This window comes from Colletotrichum siamense (assembly GCF_013390195.1).
Source record: "Colletotrichum siamense strain Cg363 chromosome Unknown KSG_Cg363_contig08, whole genome shotgun sequence".
NCBI lineage: Eukaryota > Fungi > Ascomycota > Sordariomycetes > Glomerellales > Glomerellaceae > Colletotrichum > Colletotrichum siamense.
In genome coordinates, this window is record NW_023501021.1 from 4,663,543 (window position 1) to 4,675,648 (window position 12,106).

Below are 12,106 nucleotides of genomic sequence, written 5' to 3' on the forward strand. Positions count from 1 at the left end.
CTTATTAACCTACTTATATACTATTACTACTAAGAGCTTACTAAATATATATTAATTAAGTAGCTTTTTAATTAATTATAAGATACTAATAAGTATTAATTTAAGTTTAAGAAAGATAAGGAGGACTATATTACTACCCTCTTTATAGCCCCTTATATAGTAGTTAGCTACTTTAAGTGTTACTTAGATATTTTATTAATAGATTTAATTTATAAGACTAACTATTTTAATATACTACTTTTAAATATATATAGCGCTACTAATAATAATAAAACCTTCTAAGTTACTTCTTATTTTTTATTTAATAAGAAGGAGTATAACTATAAATAAGTAGTAAGTACTTTTATTTATTATAGGCTACGCTTATTATTAACGTCTAAGCGGTGCTATAGACCTAGGAGAATTTTGCCCTCAGTAACTACGTTTGCTTAACTACCACCTTATACCTATTTTTCCTCTATATAAGGGGCTTCCTAGAACCCTCCCCTCTTTAGCTTAGATTTCTATAATTAAAATACCCCTAAGTTAAATAAATTAAGGGCTAGTTCCTTATATATCTAAACTTAATTTAAATACCTACTTTATTAATTATATAGAGTAATAGATAGTAAGTAGAAAATAAAGCTAACTAAGCTAAAAGTAGTTAGCTTAAAACTAATATTAATAAATAAAGAGGTGTTTAAAGTAATCTATATAGCTATTAATAAGCTTAATAACTAGCTTAATAACCTAATAATTCTATAGTAGATTAATAATAAGCTAGCTATAGATCTAATATAAATAATAGTAGCTAATAATATATTAGTATTAGTAATATTAAACTTTATAGTAACTTTATTAGTATTACTACTAGTATTACTACTACTCTTTAAACTAGATATTACTTAGGAAATAAGTAGTATTTAGTACTTAAAGCCTTTTCTTAACCTCTCTAAGTTTAGGAGAAGTTATAATAAGTATACTATATAGGCGTAATAGATATATAATAAGATTAAGATAAATTAAGCCTTCTACTTAAGTAACTAAGAGGTATAATATCTTATTAACTTCTACTTAAAACTTAGAGTATAGCTAGTAGTTATAGCTTTTTATAGCTTAAGAAGTAGTAATAATTTATTTAAGCTAGATACTTTTTTAGTATATTTAGATTATATTTATAGTAACCTAAATATAGAAAATAAAGCTTTTAAAAAACTATTAAAGCTTAAGATAAAATATAATAAAGCTTTTACTTTATTCCTTCCCTATTTTAAATATACTATTATAGAGGTAAGTAGTATAACTTAGCTAAATAGTATTTAGATTAATTACTTATATAAGGTATTATTATATAAGCTCCTTAATTATCTAATTAACTACTTAACCTCTTATAAATATACTAAATATATAAGCTTTATATAGGATATTATATAGAAATTAAAGGGATTACGCTATATTTATAATATTTCACGCTAGCCTAAGACCTTTAGAATAAAGTTATCACCTCTAAAAGTAGATATAAATAGGGATATTAGGATAATAGGTTTAATATATACCTTACGTAAAAAAATAAGTAAAAACTCTAATAAAGAAATATATTATTATTTTAAGTATAATTAAGTTAGCTACTTATAGAAGGATTATTAAAAAACTAAGAGGTTAAAAGATAGCTTTAAAGTAGTAAAAGCTATTAAGGAAATAATATACTTAAATTTAGAAAAGATTAAGAAAAAAGAAGATACTTCTAATTTAAGAAATAAATAACTTTAGTATAAAATTAAATATTAGGGATAATAGAGGAAAAATAGGCTAATTAGAAATAGTTTTAATTAGAATATAATATAAATAGGCTTTCTATAATATTAGTAATTAGAGTTAATAAAAGCACTCTTATTAATACTTTAATAGACTATAATTATAATATCTATATAATAATAAACTATTAATATACTTATTACCTCTATTTACTATATATTAACTACTAAGTATAATAATTATAAAGCTTTACTAATAATTTAGCTTAAACTATTATAAAAAGAGTAGCTATATTATACTTTAAAATTAGGAGTTATATATAATAACTTTTTACTTATATAATAAGAGGGTTAGATATTAACCTCTTTTTAAGGAAATTATAAATAGAATTAAGTTTATAGTTATGACGCAGCCCCCCTGCAAAAAGACTACAGCAAAATTCACCCTATATGCAGGCATAATTCTAGAAACACTATATAGGCACTTTAACCTATACCCTCTACTAATTAAGGAAAACAGTACAGAAACCCTATATATTCCTGCTAGTAGGCAAACCCTTGCATAAAGTCGAATACGCGCCCTAGCTAAATAGACCAGCGGAACAGCAATAGCGCCAGCCGCGCAGCGTGGGGCTGGCGGCGCCGCACGTAGCAGGGCTAATTATATTAGGGCTAAAGGGGTTACTAAGGCTCTTATAGTAATGCTACTAAACGGAGATAACTCCTTAACTAAAGAGGTTATTATAAGAGGTTCTCACAGCTAGAAGTATAAAAAGCTCTGCTACTGCGCGCAGGGCCTTATACCCTTCCCTCTTCCTCTTCCTCACCCTATAACCTATAATAAATCCTAAAGTATCTTTATAATATCTGTACTACATAAAGTACTTAAGTTTGCTAAGTATAAGCTAAGTAGTATGCTTATCTCTATAAATAATATATAATATATCTAGAATAAGTTTAACTTTAGTATATTTAATAAGAAGCTCCTATTTAAAGAATAATCTAAAGAAAACTAAAAGTATATTATCCTAATAGCTTTATTAATAAGCTTCTTAGAAGCCCCTATAGGTAGTAATATTATCCCTCTCACTAAAAAAGCCTTAGATAATATTAATATAGAGTTTAATTATATCCTTAGCTACCCTAATAAATAAGACTTCTTCTCTAAAGCACTTAAGGGTACTAAAGAGGATATAAAGCTTATATAGAGATAGTAAGTATATCTTACGCTAAATAGAGAGAATATTACTAATAATAACATAGCTACTATAAAAGCGTCAGCCAGCCTAATTGAATAAGAAGACTAATAGCAGATAGCAAAGTAGTGATAGGGATAGTGTTAGTAGCATAAGTGATGCGCAAAAGAGAGGATAGGTTAATAGTTTAGTAGTTAGTAATTAAGTAATTAAGTAATTATAAACTATATTATTACTGAAGTGAAGTTAAAGATAGTGAAGTTATTAACTGACGTATATATATAAGTGCAGCTAAGGTTAGGAGAGGTGGTTAGAGATTATAATTATGTGACTGAAGGCTATATATATTATTAGGAGGTGTAGAGTTAGGAGGTCTGTCGCTTTAAGTAAGTAATAATTATAGTGAACAGCTAGAGGCTATTATAAATAGAATAAAATAATATTATTTATAATATAATAGAGAAGTATATATTCTATAAGAAAGTAGAGGTTATAGTTACTTTATAAGGATAAGAAGAGCTTTAAAAAATAAGGGAAATCTAAGAAACTTACTAGTTAAATACTATTTTATTTATAGTAATCTACTAAAAAGTTAGTAGGAATAAGCTATTTAAAGTAGTAGTAAAGATATAAGCTATAAATCTAAAAGATATTAAGAAAGCGCTTAAAATAAAGAAACTAGAAGATTATTCTAAGAGATTACTATAATATATTTATAAAGAATTTATAGAGCTTTTTAAGGCTACTAAATTATATCTCTTACTTTTAAGTTACTTTAATATAGATTATAAAATCTACTTTAATTATAATACTTCTAGTTAAGAAGCGCTCTTACTTTAAAGCCCCCTCTATAATATATTAAGAGAAGAGTTATTAATACTTAAAAAGATACTTACTAACCTACTTAATAAGAGGTTTATTTAAGCTAATAAGTTACTTATAAATATATTAGTCCTCTTTATCTAAAAACTAAGTAAGAGATTATAGTTTTATTATAATTATAAAACATTAAATATAATTATAAAATAAAACTATTACTTTCTACTTTTAATCTAAAAGACCTTCTAAAAAGTTAGTATAGTAAAGTAATATACTAAACTAAATATTATAGTAGCTTTCTATAAAATTTATATAATAGAAAGGTACTAAGAGAAAACTACTTTTTATATATAATATAAGCTTTTTAAGTAGCTAGTCTACTTATTTAAGCTAAGTAGAGCCTTAGTAATATTCTAATAGTATATTAATAATATACTTTAGGAGTTCCTTAATAACTTTATAATAATATATATTAATAATATATTAATCTATAGTAGTAGCTCTTAAGTAAACTATAAATAAAAGGTTTATAAGGTTTTTTAAACGCTTAAAGAAGCTAGCTTTAACTTTAACCTAATAAAATATAAGTTCTCTATAAAAATAATAAAATATATAAGATTTATCCTTAAAGTAAGAGAAAATATTATTTATAATATAGAAAAAATATAAATAATTATTAAATAAGAAGTACTTATTTCTATAAAAAAGCTATAAAATTTCCTTAAGTTTACTAATTATTACTAAATCTTTATATTAGAGTATTTAGGGGTTATTAAGCTTCTTATTCTCTTTATAAAGAAAGAAGTTCTATTTATCTAGGGTAAGGAATAAGAAAATATATTCTAAATACTTAAATACTACTTTTAAACTATATTAGTATTATATTACTTTAACCTATAAGCCCTAATAACTATTAAAATAAACTACTTAAAGTTTATATTAAGAGGAATATTAACTTAAGAAAACTTATAAAAGTAATAGCATCTTATTACTTTCTACTTATAGAAGCTAACTCTAGCTTAATATAACTACTTAATTTATAATAAAGAGCTATTAGTAGTAATTATATACTTAAACGTATAAAATATAAAGTTAAGAAGCTATTTTAGATTTAAAGTCTTAACTAACTATAAAAACCTTAAATATTTTATATAAAAGTAATATTTAATAGAACACTAAAGTTATTAAGTAGAATAGCTTTTAAGATATAACTTCTTCTTAAAATATTAACTAAGTTACTTTATAGCTATACTTAATATACTTTTATACTATAAATAAGATACTTTAAAAGGTTAAGAGGATAAATAAGAAAAAGGAAGGGTAATATAAATAATCCTTAACTTTATTTTAAGAAAAGTATATAGATTAATACTTATAAAAGCCCCTAAAATATTAATATTTAAGGATCTAGCTTTTTAGTATACTTAAAATAAAGTATAAATAAGTAATAATTAATACTAAGAAGCTTACTCTATAGTAAAAAAGGGGGATTAAAGTTTCCCCTCTTAATTAAGCTTAAAACTATAAATTACTAAGTATAATATAGATACTTTTAACTAATTAATATTTAAAGATTAAATTTAAGTATTAGGATTAATAGATAAAAACTACTTATAAAATACCCTCTAAACGTAGTTAATCTAAAAGTATTATAACTTAATAATAATAAGCTATTTTAGCTAAAATAATATATTAGCTATTTTAGCTTAGTAGTACTTCTAGCTAAAGTAATCTATAGCTATCTATTATTTTATAAAAAACTATAATAGCTATAGCTAAGGAATAATATAATAATAAGTAAAACGTAGACTCCTTTAGCTATTACTAATAATAGAATAGCTATATTATAACCTTATTATAAACTTTATAATAGATCTCTTATATATAGTAAAAACAGAATTTAGATATTTCTAAGTAATAATTAATAAACTCTTAAAAATAATAATACTAAAAAGGATAATATTAATAAATATAGAAGTATATATAGAATACTTTATAAACTATTATTATTAGTTCTATAATATATTAAAGTTAATTATTAGTAATAGAGGTAGTAACTAAATAAGCTAGTTCTAGTAATAATTTTATATACTTATTAAGATTAAATAACGTTTAAGTACTACTTTTTATTTATAAATAGATAAGGTAATTAAATATTTTAATTAAAAGATCTAAATAATCTTATAGATAATAGTTAACTTCACTTAAAATAACTAAGAAGTTTACTTATTATCTATTTAATTAGTAATTAATAGTTATAATATAGTTATAATAAGAATAAGTTTATTCTTTTTTACTTATAAGTATTATATTAACTTAGTATTAATAATTTAGCTTATATTAGAGCTAATAAACTTATATAAGTTAGCTACTAATAAATTTATTAGTAAATTAAAGTTAACTATAGAGTTAACTTAAGCTACTATTATAGTAGCTTAATAGATAATAGAGTAATTAGTAAATACTAAAAAGATATTAGTAGAGCGCTATAAAATAGGTAATAAGGTTTAGTTATTATTAATAAACTTCTATATAGAATAACTTTATAAGAAGTTAGATTAATTATACTTAAAATATAAAATAACTAAAATAATCTTATTAATTATAGTTAAATTAAATATTCTAAGTAAAATCTATAACTATTTTTATATTAGTTTATTATAATATATTATAAATAACTTACTCTTAAGTTAAAAAGTTAATAATCCCTAACTACTACTTATCTTTAAAGATAAAAAAAATAAATAAGAGGTTAAGTTTATTTTAGTAGTATAATAGAAATATATAAGTAGAAGTAAATACTATAAGTTACTAGTTAAGTAGTTAAGATATAGCTAGCTTACTTAGGAACTCTTATAATCCCTATAAAATAACTAAGTAATAGATAAATTTAAAGAAAAGTATAGCTTTATAAATAAAAATAATAATAACTTTTAGTATATAGTATTATAATTAAATAATAATAAGTAAGTATAAATAGAATAAAAAGAAAAATAATAAAATAGTTTATAAATAAAAAGATAAAGAGTAGTAAAAAGACTTTATTATAATATAAAGCTATAAAAAGGTATAATAAAGCTAAGATAAGTTTAAAATAAATAAATAAATAAGTAAAATAAAAACTTTAGAAATAAACTTTTTACTCCTCTTACTTAGTATAAGTAGTAGTAGTAGTATTAATAAACTAAAAAGAGTTAGAATACTAAAAATAGAAGTAGAATAGAGGTATAATAAATTTTATAGAGGATCTTAGCTATATCTAGGTAAGTTTAAGTAAAATAATATAGCTAAGCTTTATTAAGCTTAACTAAAAGAGATATTAAAGTAGAGGTAGTAATAAAAATACTAAAAATAGGAGTAACTAGGGAACTAATAGAAAGTATAAGGGAAGTATTAATACTAATAATAGCTTTAGTAGTAACTTTAGTAGTATACTTCTTTTTAGCTTTAGTATAAATCTTATAGTTTTAAATAAAAGTAGTATAGAAGAGCTTTATATAAACTTTAACTTATATAAAAAGCTAATAAAAAAGTTAATAACCTTATTAGAATAGTAAAATAATAAGGATTTATTAAGGTTTTTTTATTAATACTATAATAAGTAAAATAGTTATAACTAAGAGAAATAAACTCCTCTTAGTAGTAAATTATACCTTTATTACTTTAATAAATTATTAGCTTTATAGTATTAAAATAATAGAGAATAAGTATTTATATTAATATAAGCTAACTTAATAAACTTATTAAAATAGTAGATATATTAAGTAATATTACTTAAAGAAATAGTTAGTTCTAAAATAAGCTTAAAGTATAAAAATAATACACCTTACTTAAAGATATTATAATAAGCTATAATATTACTAAGTCTCTTAGCTTTAACTATAATAGATATATACTTTAAATAAAGGACTTTATAAAGAGGTCTCTAGGTATTATTTAAGAGGATATTATTAAAAATAAGCTAATATAAGTAAAAGCTTTAGTAGAATATTAAAAAAGTAATAGAAGAATAAAATAGAAATATATAAAAATAAATATCTTAATAATAAAGTAGGGGGAGAAGGATTAGTTAAAGTAAATATATAGACCTTAACTTTTTAGAACGTAGAGGGAGTTATTAAGGAAATTAAACTCCTTAAGAATAAGCTTTTTATAGTTAGAAAAGTTAGTAAATTTAAAACGCTTAGAGGGTAAAGCGTTACTAATAATAGTAAAAAGAGACTTTATCTCTATATTAGAGTTTAATAAAATAAGCTATACTAAGTTAATTATAGTAAAATAATAGGGAAAAAGTAGGTATTTTTATATAAGTAGTATTATTATAGAAGTAGAGAGAATAAATTAATTAGATCTAAATAAGTTAGTAATTAATAAGGATTAGAGGCTAATTAACTTATATAAATAATAAGCTAAAAATATATTAGAAATACTACTAAAATAACAAAAAGTTAGCTAAAATAATATTATAATTAATTAATTAACTTACTATTATATAGGTTAATAAGAGAAGGAAAAATAAGAAGTAAACTAAGCGTAAAAAAATCCTATTATTATATTATTTACTTATAGAGCGTAAAGTAGTTAGTAGCTTAGATTAATATAGCGCTAGCCTTACTTATAGCCTATATTAACTACCTTTAGCTTATATTATAACTATACTTATATAAGGGCTAGAGGGGGGAGCATATATTATAAGCTATACCTATTATTAATATCTAGGTAGTGCTATAGACCTAGGAGAATTCTGCTCTTAGTAACTATATTTACTTAACTACTACCCTATACCTATTTTTCTTCTATATAAGGGGCTTCTTAGAACCCTCTCCTCTTTAGCTTAAATTCTTATAATTAAGGCACCCTTAAGTTAAATAAACTAAAGGCTAGCCCCTCATATTATTAGCCTATTTAATAAGTTTAATATTAAATACTTATATATTATTTATATAAATTATAAATTTATTTTTATTAAAATACTTAATATTAGCCCTACTTTCTATAATATATTATACCTTCTCTATTACTAATATATTAATATAAATATTCTCACTAAAACTAAGTATTACTTCCCTCTTACTATAAAGAATAATAATAATAATATCACTTAGTATTTTTAATTTTAGTAGTTTATTAATAACTAGAACTAGTTTTTATATATTAATACTATTAATATATATAATTAATAAAAAGTAGTATTTAAAAATAATAACTACCTTAATACTATAGTTAACTATATCTTCTCTACTTAGGTTATACCTTAATATAAAAAGCTTATAGTATATTAAACTAATTAGATTACTTACTTTAACTATATCACTATATTAATTATTAAGTTATCTTATACTACTTTTAAGCTATATATCTATTACTATACTAATAACTTTAAAAATATATTCTAGAAATTTATACTTTTCTAGTAAGTATAAGATTAAGAGATTAGTAACTATATACTTACCTAAAAAGGTAAAACACTTAGTAACTTATATAATAACTTATTTAATAAGATTTAATACTATCTCTATTATAAGGTATTTTAATACTTATATAATAAGCTAGCTAAAATACTAGCTAAAGGCTAAAATAGCTTATAGCTTAAGCTTAAAAGTAACTATAAGCTTTACTTAATTAATAAGACCTTTAGATTATCCTACTATTATATCCTCTAGCTCTATAAAGTAGAAAGCTATAAAGTCCTACTTAAGAAGATTTACTTATACTAATTCTAGCTATAAAGCCTTTATAAAGCTACTAATAAGCTTATCTTATTTAACCCCCTTAAAATTAAAACTAAAGGTTAGCACTATATTATTAAAAAGGTTATTAATATACTAATTAATATATTTACTAAGCATAATACTAGCTATTTTAAATTTAAAACTACTACTAAAATAATAGAAGCTTTACTTATACTACTATTAACTATACTACTTACTTTTAATAAAGCTATAGCTACTTAAGAAGGCTTTAAAGCTATTAAATATAATAATATATATAAATCTAATACTTAGTATTACTACTACTTAAGCTATACTATTATTACGCTTAAGTATAACTTTATTAAGTTTATTAATATTAAAGTAATTAATTTAACTACTAATATACTATTAAGCTTATTATAACGTTTATTTATACTAATTAAGCTTATTTTATAAATTAAAAATAAATTTATATAGTTAAATATATAATAAGATATATATAACTTATTACTATTTAGGTTTAATATTAATATTAACTTTAAATTTAAAAATAAGTTAAATTAACTTATTAATAAAATAAAAGCTATTTAGGCTTAAAAATAAGAAAAAGAAACTAAACTATAAATAATTAAATAATATTAAAGCTAACTAAACTATTAATTTAAATACTATATTTATTTATAGCTATTAAATTATATAATATAATAGCTTTTTAATTAAAATTAAAAAAACTAATTATAAAGCTTTAAATTATTTAAATCTAAGGAGTTTTTAAACTATTTAATAACTTAGTAAAACTTTAGCTAATCCTCTAGCTAATTTAAGCTAATTAGAAACCTCTATTTTAACCGCTTAAGTTAGCGTTTCGCTAGTTTTACTAGTCATTAGAGGTATACGCCTCATACGCCACAGATAGGGTGCGCCGGCTAGTGGGAGGGGTGCGCCGATTACCGTGGCCCATGAATTTCTTTGCAAGGGATGGGATTGGCTTCGACCGACTCTGACAGGTCTTGGCCTAGATATTGCGACCGAGACAGAGCTGACGGTGATGGCGGGAATGAGGGGTCTTTGAAGGAGAAGAGATAAGAAGAACAAGAGAAGAATTGGATTCGCATAGTCTGTGCCCCGCGGATCCGCCCTCGCTGCACCAGAGGATGTGCAGTGGTAGTGATCGATCAACAACACTGTTCGGCTTCGAGCCGAGTTGTCGAGTGCAACGCGGAGCCGCGTGCGCGTGGGATGTCCCATTCGCATGCTGCATCCCAGGCCATATTCTCACACAGACATCAATAGAAAGCATTTATATGATGTATATGTGAGTCTGAACGGTCATTTATTCATCATCATCATCATCATGTTGATTCCGTGATACGGCATTTGCAGATAACAGTTTGTGGCTTGCATGTGGCTGATGTGGCTGGTGTTGGATTGAAAAGAGCGGCAAGGCAGCCGGCGACAATTTTGAGAATATTCTTTCAGATACAAAGCAGACGGCTGAGCGTGCCGCCGATATTGTTTCAATGTGATTGCCAGTTGCAGAGAGGGCTATTCTGGTTCCGCCAAGAGGAGACGGCATGAGGGGGCGAAGACTTAACAACGGAGATTAAGGAGGATAAATGACGGTAGCCCCGTTGTGCCTGGCGGCGGATGGGTCAAGAGCCCCAAGAATACAGATTCTGGAACTCACTCACCTCCGGTTCTGGGCCACCGGCCGGCGCACGCGAGCGCTTCGGGAGGGCTTCCACGCTGTTCTGTCGGGTCGGAGCAGCTCCTATTGATCCATCCCATGAGAGTGAGAGAGTCCCATGTCCGGGTCCGACACGCTGTGTGGGTTCTATGTGGATAAGTCTTCTTCCAAGCCGTGGCTCTCATGCCCCCCCCTTTCGTCGGCCATATCTTTGTAACAGGCTCAGCCCAATTGGACAGGCAGTCTGTTTTTGGTCCTCGGATGAACAAGCTCTCCACACTGGTCCCTGCGGCAGCCAGTGACGTTGGGCTGAGTTTATTAACTTCGGACGACCGTTCGTTTCCTGGCGTTTCGCATGTCGACACAACCCTGTCCCATTAATATATCCGCCGTCAAGCGCCTAGACCATCATCAAGAACGGGGGCGCAAAATTGTGTGAAAAATCCACCGAAGCGCGCTTCCTGCCCACGATGCTGTTGGCTGACCGATGAACCCATGCGTTTCCGAGGGAAACTTCCCTGCCGCCGCATGCCATTCCATCCCTTCGCAAGCCATCACCACGCTCACATCCTCGACTGGCCTCTGAGTACCGGGCCCAATGTCGGCACTGCTTGCCTAGCTCGGCCGGGCTCTGGACTCTGACCCGGGGTCCCCTCCGAACGGACGTCACCCGACAGACCCTCACCTTTCATCTAACTGACTCGACTTACTATTGTGCGTTCCCCTATTCGTGCAATGCCCGAATTACAACCGCCATCATCGTCCCACGATGCGCCACTATCCACGTTGCCGGAACCCGACAGTGCCAACGTCCTTGGATGGATCATCATGGATCTCAGATTGTTGGCCCCTCGATGGGGCTGCCAACCAGGGACGCGGGTGCATGGCCGTCGCAGTGCGTCCCAATTTGGGTCTTTCGCAGCCAGGGGGGCACCATGGATCACGATAGATATAATACTGCGACCTAATCCGGCCCCA